Source organism: Rhinatrema bivittatum, chromosome 1, assembly GCF_901001135.1.
Source record: "Rhinatrema bivittatum chromosome 1, aRhiBiv1.1, whole genome shotgun sequence".
Lineage (NCBI taxonomy): Eukaryota > Metazoa > Chordata > Amphibia > Gymnophiona > Rhinatrematidae > Rhinatrema > Rhinatrema bivittatum.
Window position 1 is genome coordinate 125,007,755 of NC_042615.1, and position 15,152 is coordinate 125,022,906.

General features: G+C 46.9%; 1 protein-coding gene across 1 annotated transcript in view; it reads right to left on the reverse strand.

The window, feature by feature from the left end:
- Positions 1–5,377: 5,377 nt before the first annotated feature.
- PCM1 (pericentriolar material 1) overlaps positions 5,378–15,152 on the reverse strand; it is a 1,078,029-nt gene continuing 1,068,254 nt past the window's right edge. The window contains 2 exon segments of the mRNA XM_029604912.1: positions 5,378–5,931; positions 6,152–6,244. The gene's annotated coding sequence lies outside the window, so the exon portion shown is untranslated.

A 15,152-nucleotide genomic window follows, 5' to 3' on the forward strand; every position in this document is an offset into this window, starting at 1 on the left:
AGCGCAGAGTTCCCATGCGAAACCTCGGGACCCTTAAGTATCGATTGACTGACTTGAGGTCCAGTACGGGCCGAAAGGTGCCCCCTTTCTTGGGTACCATGAAATAAATGGAATAGTGTCCAGAATTCACTTCCCATGCAGGTACTGGGATTATGGCCTTCAAGGACAGGAGCCTCGCCAGGGTAGCTTCCAATGCTGCCCTCTTGTGTATGGGACACGGAGACTCCACAAACCTGTCCGGAGGGGTGTGATGGAAGTCCAGATAATACCCCTCTCGGATGATGGTGAGGACCCACTGGTCCGACGTAATCTCGACCCATCTGGAGTAGAAGAGGGTTAACCTGCCCCCTATGGCTCCGTCCCCCGGATGGATTGGCTGATTCTCATTGTGAGGCACGGCCGGGCCCTGAACCCGGACTGGCTCCCCTCTTGCGCTCCTTGGTCCGAAAGGACTGATTCCTGGCCTGCGGACGAGGTGCCTGGTAGCGACTCCTATAGGGAATGAAGCGCTGGGAGCTTCTACCCCTGGAGGGCCTTGGAAAGGCGTGCTGGTTCCTCCTGAACCGATCTTCTGGCAGTTGAGGAACTGGGGAGGCGCCTCATGTGCTGGCCAGTCTATCAAGGTCGCTGCCAAACAGGAAAGAGCCCCTAAAGGGCATTCTGGTGAGGCGTGTCTTCGAAGGAGCATCGGCTGACCAATTCCGGATCCAGAGGTGCCGCCTGGCGGCTACGGAGGATGAAATCCCCTTGGCTGTGGTCCGGACTAGGTCTGATGCAGCATCCATGAGGAACGAGAGAGCAGACTCCATGTCTGCTGCCGGAGCATTGTTCCTGACCTGTGACAAACAGGAACGTGTCACCACTGTGCAGCAGGTTGCGATCTGCAAAGATAGAGGTCCCCCGGGATTCCAGGTTGGTCGAGACTGCCCGCTAAATCCGGGGTAGCCCCTGGGGAACTGTCAGCAAACCGTGGCTGAGACTGGTCCTGGCCCGAGGGTCCCACGGCCTCCTCACATTGGGCACAAAGGGAGTCTGGCTCTTCACTGTGCGTGGTTCTAAGCTGGCATGCGGAGCAGAGGCCGAGGGCTTTAATGCCGGAGGCAGGAGGCGCCTCCGCTGAAGGCGCTGAGGCGTTCTGTTCCATTGAAAAGTATGCGTTTAATGATATGCGGCAGCAATATACGCTTAATATAACAGGCACACAATAATATGCGGCAGCAATATACGCTTATAACAGGCGCACACTAATATGTGGCAGCAATATATGCTTAATATAACAGGCGCTCAATAGAACAGGCGCTTAATACTATGCGACAGCAATATACGCTGAACAGAACAGGCACTTAATACACCAGGCGCTCAATAATATGCGGCAGTAATATACGCTCAATGATATCCAATATGCTCTCAGCAATATGTGGTTAGCAATACCCGCTCAATGTTATTCAATATGCTCTCAGCAATAAGCGGCAGCCATATACGCACAATGGTATGCAATATGCTCTCAGCAATAAGCGGTCAGCAATATACGCTTAGTCATAGACAGGCGCCTATCATGGGCACTCAATACCTGAACAAGGCCAACAAAATGGCGCCCTCCACGGCGTGCCGCCTACAGGCCATGCCACCGATCCTCGATCCTCGGAGACCAAAAGTAAGAGATGTACGCCTTACCTGATCCTCGGTGCTTCCCGGCTGGAACCCGGGCGGTCTCTGGCTGCGGGGGGGAGAGGGCAAGTACCTTCACCGCCGCGTTTGAGGATATGCACCCGCTGCCTCATCCACGCCGGGACCGAGGCGCCTCGCTTGCCACGCCCGAGCCTCGCCCGGGAGCTACGTCCCTGCCGCGATTCGGCCACCGGACCGAGGTCTTAAACCTCCGGGGGATCGCGGAAATCACCCCGGAAACTCTACTGGGGGAGCGACCCCAAGGGTATCACCGCAGGAGTGCGGGGCTTGATGTTGCAGTAGAAATTTAGTAAGAAGAAAGTAGAAAGTAGATTGGAAACACGCTCAGCGAGCGTGCAGGCTCTCCAAACTGCTTTGGAGACGGAAATTACTGAGTTGCTACGCTTCCTGTGGAGGTATATATACCTGTGCTGACGTCAGATCCGTCTCCAACTGCTAGCACGAGCATACTATACCCATTCGTTCTGAGTCCATCTGGCTACACGCCAGGAAATGACCCTATTATATTGGGTCATATAGAGCTGATAAGCGGCAATTCAGGAGATGAGCATTGATCCTTGGAAGACATGGCGACCAATGGCATCTAGAGACTTCTGTTCCTTGCCAGGGTGAAAAGAAGTGTGAGGCTTTGATCTCTTTGCTCTTTTTTGTGCAGATTCTACCACTACAGATTGGTGATCTAATTGAGGTTTCTGAAAACCCGGAGCTGACTGCACCAAATAGGTAGTGTCAGCTTTTCTGTGGACTGGAGCAATAGAGCCAGGATGTTCCCAGTTCTTCTTGAGGAGATCCAGAAGAACCTGGTAGATAGGGATGGAGGTTATTTCCTTGGGATCATCCAGGAATTGGAGCAACTCCATCATCTGTCTATCATCCTGTTCAGTCTGTAATTGGAAGGGAACCAATTCAGACATTTCCTTCACAAAATTTATAAAGGAAAGGTCCTCTGGAGGAGAACGCTTTCTACTTTCAGTAGGTGAAGGTGGTCATGGCAAATCATCAGTGTCTGGGGAGGAATCATCAGTCCAGGTATCATAGGGATCAGCACCTGCCCCTCTAGGAACTAGAGGGGGGACAGGGTGGTGGGATACCTGAGGGTCCTGGTCTAGGCTCCAAAGGAATAATTGGAGGCACCGATGAAGGCATCAAAGGCACCGGCGCAGGCACCGAGGGCATCGATGGATGGCTCGGTGGCGCCAACGGGCGTATTGGCACCGATGGCTGGACCGGTGGCGATGGACGTATCTGCATCGATGGCTGAGGCAGAACTCCCGATGGAGGGATGCGGAACGGTGTTTCTCCTCCCGATGACAGAGTAAGCGGAGAGGGCACCGGAGCCATCGGTGACCCGGGGTCCATCGGTGGAAAAACGGCAAATAGCGCTTCCATCCTGGAGAGCAGTGGTGCCAACGCTGCCGGAATCAGGTTGGTGTTCGGTTCCACAATCGGTACCGGTGCCGGACGAACCTGGAGTCGTTGCATCGCCTTGTCAATGGCCTCCTGAACCATCCAGTCCAGTTCTTCTCGGAGAACTGGAGCAAGCAGCCCCGGCTCTGGAACAGAAGAAGGAGGCAGAGGCATAGCCGGAGGGACCACCGTTAAAGGCGGAGTCGTGGCTCCCGATACCCTGTCGGGTGAGGGTTGCCTCGGTGACCTGGTCGCCGAAAAGGTCTGTGCCTTTTTTGGACAGGGTTTCTTCGACGACAGCTTAGATGATGGCGAGGTCGATGTTTTCGCTCCCTCGATGGTCTGAGACTTTCGATGTCGATATTTGTCTCTACGATCCCCTCTGTCCTGAGGGGGAGTAGAGGGTGTCGAAGGCTGAGATGTCATCGATGCCGGACGGTCACTGGCCGGTGGTCGATGCTGGCGCGAAGTTGACTGAGCCGGTTCAGACGACATCGATGCAATGGACGGAATCGGGGTTTGAGCACGGAAGAGAAGTTCCATCTTCTCCAATCTGGCCTTGTGACCTTTTGGTGTCATTAGGGCACATTTGGTGCAGGTCAAGACATCGTGCTCTCATCCAAGACACATTACACAGACTTTATGGGGGTCTGTGATGGACATGGTGCGATTACAGTCCGGGCACAGACGGAACCCCGATGCCATGGCAAAAAAATTGAGCCGCTGTACAGTCGACGGCCAGTAGGCCGCAAGGGCCAAACTCGACGGTAATCGAAGAACGGGTAAAAATTTACCGGAGTACCGCGGCTTGGAAAAGTTAAAGGAGGGACCCCTGTGGGGCAAATTAACTTTTAGTAATTCCGTGAGGAAAATTCCTGTCAGGAATCTCTGCAGAGCTCCTTAACCGCGAGGCTACTGCTGCGCGGAAAAAAAAAGACTAAAGGGGGAACCCTGCTGGCTGCAGGGTTAGTGCCATGTTGGGCATGCCCAGTAGGGGCCAGTCAAAGTTCTGAAAACTTTGACAAAAGTGTTCCATGATTGGGCTCGATCCTGTGATGTCACCCATATGTGAGGACTACCATCCTTCTTGTCCTGTGAGAACACTGCTATACCAACAGAAGTTGTTCCAACAGATGGAGGCAGAGAATACTGGCTTAACTGGTTCTGCATCTAGTTTAAGCAATAGTAGCGATGTCATTAGAAAATAAATAAATACATCTTTGCATCTATTAACTGGAACAGGAACAAACCCGTGCTTTCAGGAACAAACCTGGACAACGAAATGGAATTTCTCCCCTAGCAATAGCAATCATAACAGTCCTTCACTTTGTTCAGTGAGTAAGCTCTCTCTTTTCCCATTAGAGATAGTGAACATTATCTCTGCAGCTATTTTGAAGCCCAAGATGCAGCAGCAGGCTCCAGAATCAAATTCAAGTCTTCACATGGCAGCACTATTTTAAGCCTCTTGCATGCAGGCACTTATAAACCCATAGTGATGTGCTTTCATTTTGAAAAGAAATGAAAACCTCAATGACAGTTTTCTTTTCATGCCATTTCGAAAAAAAATGACAGAAAAAGTCATAGTTCAGGAGGCAGTTAGTGGGCCTGCTACCCATAGAGCATCAGCACAGGTCAGAAGTAGGGGGAAAGTATTTGCATGTTCTGAGCCTCCAGTAGGTAAGCAGTTCCAGGGCCAGTTGGAAAGAGCAATTTGTACTTCCAAACGTCACATGCAGTTTGCGAGATGCTGGCTGGCCACCCCAATATATACACATCTCAACCAACAGGCTTGCAATGGATAATTAAGGTACTATTTCACTTTCCTTGAATGTGCACACAAAAGAAATCTTGGGATTTATTTTATTTATAAATATTTGACATTCTGCCTTTTCCCAAATTTGGTCCTAATTTCAAATTTAAAGTACATTTGAAGACATTAGGAACCCTAGATATTGCTGTGGTAAAGCTGAAATTGAGTGGCAGTTGGTTCTGTAGTTAATGATACTCATACCAAGCATGCATAAAAGTTTCTTATAGACATTCATCCAACACTGTCATTTGCTCCATCCATACAACTTCCATTAAATCTATATATTACTTATTTTCTTAAACTTGTTCTGGATGTTGCTTATTGAACACAAATGTGTCCTTCTTAGAGAGCTAATCAGTCCAGCCAGCCAAGATGTTAGACTTTTGCTGTACACAAGTTTTGTTATTCTCCCTTCCCATGCCCCACCTCCAAAAAAGGAAGCAATCTATTTAAAATAAAGTTGTACTTCTGAAGGGTATAATATACTTTATTATAAGTTAGTGCTACACACCAGTGGGAAAATGATCATTTAGAAATTTGTTTGATTTGCTGCTTCAAATCTGTTTTGATATTATTTCACTTAAAGTTGTTTTATAATTAAAACAAGATTAATTTTGAAATACACAGTTTGATAAATTTGAATTATACTTGATCAGGCTGTAAAATACAATGGTAGTGTATTATACAAACCTGCAATTTCACCTTCAAAAAAATAAATTGTAGACAAATTCAAACTTTATTGATTAGATCTTCATTTTAAACAATTCTAAAATTACAAAAAAATAAAAGAAAAAAGAAAAAGATTTAAGACAGAAAAAAGCAACTGTGCATAAAGACTGAATCAAAGGATTCTGCTTTAACTGAACTGCCATAGGCAGAAATTAGCATACCTATTCTAAAAGGCAGTGTCAAAAACTAATTTACATTTTTATACAGTTTTAAAATTCAAGAGATGTGCCCATTTCATATATGTCCGAAAGAAAACCACATCTCTGATTTTCATGCACTTTGGGCTCCAGTGGTTTCTGAAAAAGAAAATATATTTTACATTCAATACACTGTTTTGAAAGCATAACGCACTACAAATCTTACTAATAACGACTTATTTTTATTTGAAAGCTGTTTAGCCAATCATCTCTAGATCTTAACTGAATGTAAAAATGAGCTTGATATGATCCATTTTTAAAGTTAAATGGTACATGGAGGGAAAGATGGCATAATTTCCTAAAAAGTGAAGTTGCTTACCTGTAACAAGTGTTTTCTTAAGACAGCTGTTCATCAGTCAATTACTTAAGTCACATGACTCGGCACCAAATGGACAGATTCGTCCAGAGCTTTCTGGAAAGGGAAAAAGCCCTTTATTACCTACAAAGGCTATAGAAAGTCTACACCCCTTTCCATAATGTTCATCTTTTATTGCCTTATAGCAATGAAATAGTGTTTGTTCCATCTATCCACACATCTTATCCCCAAACTGACAAATGAAAAACACATTTCAGAATTTCTTAGAAAATGAAGTAGAAATAAAGCAGAGTTGCTTACCTGTTACAGGTGTTCTCCCAGGACATCAGGATATTAGTCCTCACATATGGGTGATGTCAGCGGACGGAGCCCTATCATGGAAAACTTTCTGAAAAAGTTTCTAGAAAGCTTTGACTGACACTGGCACACTGAGTGCACTGAGCATGCCCAGCATGCCATTATCCCTGAGACCACAGGGGTCTCCCTTGAGTCTCGTTTGTATCAAAAAGCGAGCGCGAAAAATAAAATAACTAAAGTTAGTGGACCCAACTCCACGGGGTGGCGGGTGGATTCCGTGAGGACTACCATCCTGCTGTCCTGGGAGAACACATGTTACAGGTAAGCAACTCTGCTTTCTCCCAGGACAAGCAGGATGGTAGTCCTCACATATGGCTGATTAGCGAGCTACAGGCTGACTCGTATCATAACAGGCCAATAGCAGACAACTCGTGCGGAGGCACAATAATTGGGTGCTATTGGTAAGAATGAGGCAGCCTGACATCACAGCAGGTGGTTGTGGAAGGAGTTGGGGATTATCGTGGAAGAAAGCTTACAAGACAGGTTGGCCAAAGGCAGAGTCTTGACAAACTTTCATTGATAAGTAGAAGGGGGCTGTGAATTTGTAAAGATAGTTACAAGACACAGCTCAGGAAAGAGCGGCCATTGGTACTGAAAGATAGTGTGGTAACAATGTTGTCATGGCCATTATAGAATGTGCCTGTACTCAGACTTAGAGAGGAAGGCCTGGTGTATCATAGTAGAATTCGAGACAGTCTGCTAGTCAGTTGGAGAGTCTGTTTGCCCACTGGAACTCGCAGCTTATCTTTTGTCAAAGAAGGAAAGAGTTAGATGTAATTCCCGTGGAGCGTAGTGCGGTCTAGATAGAATGCAAGTGCACTCTTACAGTCTAAGGAGTGGAAACCCGCTCGCCCTGGTAAGAGAGACGTGTTGGGGAAAAAGTGGGCAGAGTATATTCTGAGTAAGGTGAGAGGCTGCGTCTACCTTAAGAAGAATATGAGAGTGAGTTCGTAGGACCACTCGGTCATGGAGGAACGTAGGGTCGGGTGAGTATGCAGCAAGGTGTGTAACTCACTGACCCTGTTGGCAGAAGTGATGATTATGAGTGAAAGAAATTCCCATGCCTAAATGTAGGCCCTATTCTGTAACCAGTGAACATAGAGGCGGCTTAATCAGTGGGGGTTGAACAGTTAATCGGTCATCCCCACTGCCAAGTGGTACGCTGAATTGGAATAGAGGTATACCCATGCGGAGGATGTCTGGGGAGCAGAATCTGAGGGAGTAAGAGAAAAAGAGTGGTGTAGAAAAAAAGGGGGCAATACCCTTTTGTATGCGCCATGTGGTAAATCATGCCATTTCGAATGGTAAGATTTATGTGTGGAAGGCTGTTGTGACGCTACCAGTACCTGAGAACATCAGTGAGCCCGTGATATGAGACTGACCTGTGAGCAGGCGAATTGGTTACTGGCGTGATAGGTTGAGAAGTATGGGAAAGCATACTTGTCGCGGTCAGGACATAGGTCTGAGAAAAAGTGAACCCCATCCTGTTGTAGCATAATTAGAGTTTTGGCTATGAGAGGCATTGAAAGAGACACATATAAGAGGCCTTTGTTGCAGAACGAGCAAACGCATCCATGGGAACGCATTCCGAGACATGTGTAGGGAGTAGAATCTGTCCTCTGTATGGTTCGATTCGGACGCAGAGGGCAAGGTCGGTTGACCTCAGCGCTAGAAGATTTTGCTCGCTACACATGTAGTCAGAGACCATTCAAGAGGATGGAAACATCTATGGAGAAGGTCTGCTAGTGCGTTCAGTAAGTCTGTTAGATAAGTGGCCTGGGAATGCATGGAGTGTGCAAGGGCCAAAGGCTAGAGCTGCGCAGCTTCCTGGCAGATCAGTTAAGAGGTTGTGCGTGCTTGTGGTTGGAATACCACATTGCCACTATGCTGTTTGTCTGTATGCACAAAGGATTGTTGCAGAGGCAGTATTTTAGGGCATAAAAGGCATAACTCATGGCTCGAAGCTCCAGGAAGTTGATGTGAAACTCTGTATGGAGCGGAATAGACTCATATTGGGTTGGGAAGATGTGGATTCGAACTCTTCAACCCTAAGTAAATGTGACCGTGACCAGGACCATCTGAGGATTTGGTTCTAGATCGGTAATATGGATCAGGGACGAAAGCGGTTGAACAGCTTAGAGCCACTGATAATTGAAATTCCACTGAATCTTACTCATAGCCAATCTGGGCGTATGAGTAAAGTGGATAGTGAAAAAACCCCGTGGCCCATCAATGAAAGATTTGAGGGGCTGAGGTTATGTTGCATGCGCACAGAGATGTGTAGGAATTTGTCAGTATGTCTGCTCGGTTGTTGGACAGGAAGTTGGTTGCGACAGTAGTGTCCAGAACTGCTCCATATGGGATTTATGGTAGTTAAACAGCAATCAGGCCAATACAGTAAAGGTCGCGGGAGAGCGGGCGAGTCCCTAGCGCCTCTTTTTTGACGGAAGCGGCGGCTGTCAGCGAGTTTGACAGCCGATGCTCAATTTTGCCAGCGGCGGTTCTCAAACCCACTGACAGCCACGGGTTCAGAAACCGGACGCCGGCAAAATTGAGCGTCCGTTTTTCAACCTGCGAGCCCATTTAAAATTTTTTTTTTTAATTATTTTAAACTTTTAGGACCTCCGACTTAATATCACCAGTTTTTACTGCTTTTCTGTACACTTCCCCGGCGCCGGCAGAAATTAATGCCTACCTTTGGGTAGGCGCTAATTTCTGAAAGTAAAATGTGCGGCTTGGCTGCACATTTTACTTACTGAATCATGCGGGAATAACTAATAGGGCCATCAACATGCGTTTTCGACATGCTATTACTCCTTACTGAATAAAGGCTAGAGCTAGCGCGTCAAACAGGTGTCCAAACGCGGGGTAACAGTGCGCTCCGCCGGCCTACCGAATACCAGGTAGTAGATTTATAGTGAGTCGTGGAGAATTTAGAGCTCCTTGCTTGGATTGACTACTGTTAAGCAGTTGTCCATGCAAGGAAAAGCGTGAATGATGTTTTACTCCGTAGAGAAACAGCAGTCACTGCTAGGGATTTGGTGAAATACACAAGTTGTTGAAGCTAGTGCAACCGGCAGAACTTGGCATTGGAATATTGTTGACTCACTACGAAGCACATAGAAAGACTAGAGGAGAGAGGTAACCCACATACTGTGGGGTAAGGGAAGCATGGTGACAAGAGACACCATTTTAGCTGTCCCATCTGAAGAAAGTTAACATTTCTGAGGTCCAGGATGGGCGGAGAGCATCTGCTTTCTGTTGAAAGAAAGAATAGTGGGATTAAAAACTCCCCCCAGCCCCCACGCCTTGTAGCGTCTGGGGGACTTACCCTGAGCCATGGTAAAGTTGAGAGACCAGGACTGTACCCTGAGCCACGGCAAAGTTGAGAGACCAGGAGGTGTCCAACAGCGGAGCTGATGTAATCTGGATATCAGCTAGTCTCCTGTGGGAGCATGAGAGGTAGAAGTATCACCTGCATCTTTGTCTGCTGTGCAAGAAAACGTCGAAAGCTGTCGCCAGGTCTCGAGGTAGGCTTGCAATTGAGGCAGTGTCTGCTGGATCTTATGTCTAGCAGATCAGCTAATGTATCTGGGACTTTGGGCCTTAATTAGGAATCAGAAGCCAGAGAAATATCAAGGATGGAGTCCAGTTGCTGACAACGGGAGGATGTCTTGATGCAATTCCAAATTATTGGTAGAGAGGTTCTCTTGGTGTTGTGTCAAACATAGCTGGTAATAGTGATACTTGACAGTAATACGGTTCTTGGAAGATAATACGACCTAGAAACTTCCGAAACCATGTGGCTCAATTTAGCGACCAGGTCTCAATGGGATTGTTGCTGAAGCGGGATTAGAGTACTTATTGTCCTTCGTGGTGGATCGCAGAAGGACAAGTCGGTGAATATCAATGGCTCCGTGGATTTTGGAAGGCATCTAGGACAGCCTGAGGGACGTAAACTTCCGGCTCAACTCTGTAAGTTGGTATGGTAGCGCAGCTACAGAGGAGACAGGTTAGGCGTGTCTGGCGCTTCCACATTATTTTGTGGTGGCTCAGAACCCCACACCGGTGTCAGTGAGGAACGTCTCCGCGCCTCGGGTGCAGAGGAGCACAGGACTCATGAACCCGGGCCTGCTTCGCAACTGGCTCAATGTACATTGACGCCGGTGCAGAATAGGTATCCCTCGGAGCTCGGCTCGGTCATTCTCCAGCACCGAGAAACTGCCACCTATGTACGGAACAGTGGCTGTGGCAGTAGCAGTGTCTCCCTCGGCGCTCAGCCCAGTCATTCTCCAGCACCGAGTAAGATAGCACCAATGCGTCGGTGGCGGACGGTCACTGCGCTAGTGACGACTGCCACGGTGCTCGGCCCGGTCTTTCCCCAGTGCCGAGGTGGATGCCCTCGCTGTCTTGGATGGCGAGTGGTGACGGACTTTCAGCATGCCTGCACTGCACCTGGCACTGTCTAGTGCCCTAGGATGATACGGGGCTTTGGTTAAGAACCCGAAGCATGGAGCATTTTGTTTAGTCGAGGGTATTGCATTTAGGTGCTACGGTAGTATTGACAGTATCGATGGCAGCATTGAAGGCGGCCTCAAGGGTATCATCGAAAGCTTCGGTGGAAGAGTCGATAACATTGACGGAAGCACAGATGGCATTGGCTTAGGTATCGATGGAATTGATGGCATCGGCGGAATCGATGGCGGCATCGACAAAATCAACGAGGGCATCGACAGCATCGGTGGAATCGACGATGGCACTGATGGAAACGACATGGGCATCGATAAAAATCGACATGGGCATCATTGGCATCGATGCGGGCATCGATGGAATTCATGAAGAGATCAGTGTCATGGATGTAAACATTGATGGCACTGACAGAATCAATGCGAGGATCGATGGCATCGATGGACTGAGGGGGGCAATTGCTGGAGGTCTAAACAGGCTAATTATCAAAGATTTTCAGAGGGGATATCTTGGAGCTCTTACACTGGACCTCCGTTCAGCCCAGCGCCATAACTGGAAGTTGGAGGGATTCTTAATAGATGTAACCTACAGCCTTCTTTGTGATCAAGAGAGCAGAACAGTGTGAGTTTACAATAGGTCAAATGTTTACAAAAAATTAAGTCTACACCCTATAGATAGGTCACCAAAAAGAGACTGGTATTCTATCTCCTCTGAATCCAGTGAAAAACCTACCCCTTGATTTGTCTAGGTGGTAATGTAGGGCTTAGAGCTGCTTTGATGACAATGGTAAAGCATAGAGTTCTGTTGCCTGGGACAAGTAGATCCTGGGAAGCATTTATTGGAGCCAAAAACTGCTTTCTACGGAGTCCCCTGAAACCTCAAATGTGGAGGGTGTTTTGAGGAGGCAGCGAATATGGTTTGAATTATAGAGTGGTAGTCTCTTATGGGAAATCCAGCTGCTTCTTTTGGGCTTCTATTTCAATTGGAAGTACAGCTGGGATCCAATGCCATCAACCTACATTTGCAACTACCAGGAGTTTCTCTCCCCCCATCCCCCCGTGACATTTTAAATCTCCCAATGCCCTAGCCCAATCATAGCAATGACAGCCCTCAGCTAAGGACCATATACCAGAGCTCCTTCCAAGAGTTTGTAAAGCAAAATTGCTTACCTTGTAATAGGTGTTATCCCAGGACAGTCGGATGTAGTCCTCACATATAGGTGACCATCAATGATGGAGCCCTATTGTGGAAAATTTTCTGCCAAAGTTTCTAGAAACTTTTGACTGGCACTCTGAGCCCACTGAGCATGCCCAGCATGCCATGATATTTTCAGCCACAGGGGTCTCCCTTCAGTCTCGTATGTAGCAATAAGCTTTAGCAAAAAATAAATTAATAAAACGTATCGGACCCAACTCCGCGGGGTGGCGGGTGGGTTTCGTGAGGACTACATCCTGCTGTCCTGGGGTAACACCTATTACAAGGTAAGCAATTTTGCTTTATCCCAGGACAAGCAGGATGCTAGTCCTCACATATGGGTGATTAGCAAGCTAGAGGCTGAGTCATTTTGTAGTGAAGCAACACTGAAGTATTGTTGGTGAAAATGAGGCAGCCAAAGATCACAGCAGGTTGGATGTAGAAGGAATTGGGATTATACTGGAAACAAGTTCTTTAAGACAGATTGTCCGTAAGCTGAAACTTGTCGTCCTTCTTTGTCCAAACAGCAATGAGCTGCAAAGGTGTGAAGAGAACTCCATGTTGCTGCTTTACATATGTCAAGAATTGGCACTGAACGATAGTGTGCTACTGAGGTTGACATTGCTCTTACTAAATGCGCCTTTACTCGCCCTTGAAGAGGAAGGCCTGCTCTTTCATAGCAAAACTGTATGCAATCTGCTAGCCAATCGGAGAGAATATGTTTACCCACTGCTTTTCCCGGTTTGTTTGGATCATAAGATACAAAGAGTTGAGTGGATTTCCTGTGGACAGCAGTGCGGTCTAAGTAAAATGCTAGTGCACGCTTACAGTCCAAGGTATGTAAGTCCTGTTCTCCTTGGTGAGAATGAGGTCTTGGAAAGAATGTGGGTAAAACTACGGATTGGTTTAAGTGGAATTCCGTAACTACTTGGGAAGGAATTTCGGATGTGTACGGAGTACCACTCGGTCATGTAGGAATTCTGTATAGGGTGAGTAAGTGACAAGTGCTTGTAACTCTCTAACCCTTCTAGACGATGTAATGGCTATGAGGAAGATAGTCTTCCATGTGAGAAATTTAAGATCACAGGAAGTCATGGGTTCAAAAGGAGAACTCATGAGTCTTGTTAAGACCAGATTCAGGTCCCATTCTGTGACAGGTGGCCGAATTGGTGGTTTAAGGTGAATTAAACCTCTCATAAATCTACTGACAAGAGGATGTATGGATATTGGTGCATCTCCCATCTTGTTATGGTAAGCTGAGATTGCACTTAGGTGTACTCTAACAGATGAAGTCTGGAGACCAGAGTCTGAAAGATGGCATAAATAGTCTAGTAGAGAAGTTGTGGGGCAGGAGAAAGGGTTAATGTTCTTTTGTGTGCACCACAAAGTAAACCTTTTCCATTTCGAAGAATAATTCTTTCGTGTTGAAGGTTTACGTGAAGCTATAATCACTTGAGATACATTGGTTGAAAGATTGAGTGGTTGTAAAATCAAGCTTTCAACATCCATGCTGTCAGGGATAGGGATTGAAGGTTAAGATGTCGCAACCGACCCTGATCCTGAGTTATGAGAGTGGGAGCTACACCCAGGCAAATTGGTTCTCTGATCGAGAGGTCTAGAAGTGTGGGAAACCATACTTGTCGAGGCCAATACTGGGCTATGAGTATCATGGACCCCTTGTCCTGTTGTAGCTTCACTAGAGTTTTGGTGATGAGCAGTATTGGAGGATATGCGTATAGAAGGCCTGAGTTCCAAGGGCGAGCAAAGGCTTCCTTGGCTAGCTGGTTTTTCTGAATGTGCAGAGCGCAGAACTTGTTCACTTTGTGATTCAGGTGTGATGCAAAGAGGTCTATTGTTGGTTGCCCCCAACGTTGAAATATCCTGGTCGCTACTAAGGGATCCAGGGACTACTCGTGTGGTTGGAACTGATGACTGAGTCGATCTGCCACTACGTTGTGAATGCCTGCCAGATAAGTGGCCTGGAGAAACATTGAGTGTGTTAGGGCCCAGCCCCAAATCTGTGTGGCTTCTTGACAAAGGAGATACGAGCCTGTACCTCCTTGTTTGTTCAGGTACCACATGGATACTGTATTGTCCGTTTGAATGAGAACAGTCTTGTGTGAAAGGCAGTCCTTGAACGCATGCAGAGCATAACATATAGCTCGAAGTTCCAAGAAATTGATTTGAAACTTTGCTTCGAGTTTTGTCCAAGAACCTTGGGTTTGGAGATTGTCTATGTGAGCTCCCCAACCTAAGATGGATGCATCTGTAGTTAAAGTTATCTGAGGGACTGGTTGTTGGAAGGGCAGGCCCTTGCGCAAGTTGTCCTTGTTCACCCACCAAAGTAGAGATGAACGCAGCTGGTGGGGGACTTGAATTGGAGAGGACAGTGGTTGAATGGCTTGGATCCATTGTGATCTTAAAGTCCATTGGGTTATTCTCATGGCTAGTCTTGCCATAGGAGTGAACTGTGGAGGCCATGTGGCTTAATAAGGTCAGAAACTGATGAGCTGTTGCTTATTTCTTTGAGTGTAGCGGGTTTGCCAATAGGGAAAGTGTCTCTGCCCGATCATTGGTTAGAAAGGCTTTTGAGAGGATGGTGTTGAATTCTGTTCCGATGAATTGAAGCAGATGAGACGGAATGAGATGGGATTTTTGATAATTGATGAGAAATCCCATAGAGTGAAGTAGAGCAATTGTTCGATTGAGAGAAGTTATTGCTCCTTGTTGAGATTGACTCCTGATTTGCCAGTCGTCCAGATAAGGGAAGACGTGGACACTTTCCTTGTGTAAGTGTGCTGCTATTACTGCTAGGCATTTGGTGAAAACTCTGGGAGCTGAAGCGAGTCCAAATGGTAGTACTCTGTACTGGAAATGCTGATGACCCACCAGGAAGCGAAGATATTTGTGATGAGGAGGGAATATTGGAATGTGAGCGTAAGTGTTTTGTAGATCCAGAGAACAAAGCCAATCTCCTGTTTGAAGA